Below are 1,354 nucleotides of genomic sequence, written 5' to 3'. Positions count from 1 at the left end.
ATGAGAGCATAGATATTGTTGAGTCCTGAATTAATTTAGTACATCAAGAGTGTGGTGGCGTACTCGGGAAAGAGTTGAAACAACTCGGGATATACAAACAGAGAAAGCGGATTTGCATCGAAAGGATATGAATATATAGAACGAGGATCGGGGTATAGGGAAAAGTTTTACCTTGGAAGAGATTGGTTAAGTTTGAATAGAAGGGACAAGTATAGTCCTAATTGTATTGAACCATTCGAGGTATAAAGAAATATAGATAAAGTTGTCTATAAGTAAAAGGGGTGCAACACGAGGACTTCCCAGGGGTCACCCATCCTAGTACTACTCTCGCCCAAGCATGCTTAACTTCGGAGTTCTGATGGGATCCGGTGCATTAGTGCTGGTATATATATATATAATATGTTGTATGCGTCAATGCTAAAGTGATATGTTTTTTATTTGAATCAATCCATTGATTAGGAGCCAATGGGCACTCATCCAAATTTGTTCTACGCAGAATAATCGAACCAAATCCTAGATCGTTAAGGGCGAGTCCCTAGTAATGAATTTATGTCTATAGTGAGTATGCCTTGAATAAATCCTTGAGTCGAAGAGTCTACCTGGAGGTTAGAGTCAGGATTGCTTGACAAATATCCTCACTTACTTAGTTAAATTAGATTCTGAGGACAGAATCTTTTTAAGGGGGGAAGAATATAACGACTTGTATACCTTTATATTTAATTAAAGTGTAATTAGGAATTATTAAATGAATAATATATGTGTATAGCTTCTGTCAGCTATGTGTTGCTTTATTTTTATCTATGTGTGTGAATTATGGTGTCCAGGATGATTCGTATAATTAATTATGGACTTGTATTGAATTGTTTTCCACTTTTAAAAGTGGATTTAATACAAGTTTATTTGTTTAAATATGTAGATTGTTTCTAAAATTGTTTCTATGATTTTATAATTTCAATATTTATTTTTGGGATTTTATAAAAATTTAGAAATCAATGTTTCATCAATTATTTAACCCTATATGATTTTCTGATTTCATTTATTTGAAAAATCTGTATTTAATTCCCGAATTCTTCAAAAATTATGAAACTCATATTTAATTAAGTTGGGAGTATTCCGGGAATTTTAAAATTATTTTGGGAATTTTTGAAATTAATTTCACCCGCACGTTGTTTCGTTTAACTAATAAAAACGGGTATAAATTGCATTTCAGAAATTATTCTAAAATTACGGAATTTATTTTTTTATTAACTTCGGGATATTTATAATATTTTAAGACTATTTTCGTGATTTTCTGAATTGGTTTTAAGTGCAGCTCGGTTTATTAATTGTGGATTGCGGGTATGAGTTGTGCTGC

General features: G+C 31.8%; 1 pseudogene; it reads right to left on the bottom strand.

The window, feature by feature from the left end:
- Positions 1-278: 278 nt before the first annotated feature.
- LOC141699215 (5S ribosomal RNA) lies at positions 279-396 on the bottom strand (annotated as a pseudogene).
- Between the last annotated feature and the right edge of the window lie 958 nt (positions 397-1,354).

Source organism: Apium graveolens, chromosome 11 (genome assembly GCF_009905375.1).
Source record: "Apium graveolens cultivar Ventura chromosome 11, ASM990537v1, whole genome shotgun sequence".
Taxonomy (NCBI): Eukaryota; Viridiplantae; Streptophyta; class Magnoliopsida; order Apiales; family Apiaceae; genus Apium; species Apium graveolens.
Note: the sequence above shows the minus strand (reverse complement) of the source record. Positions and strands in the feature narration are given on the sequence as shown.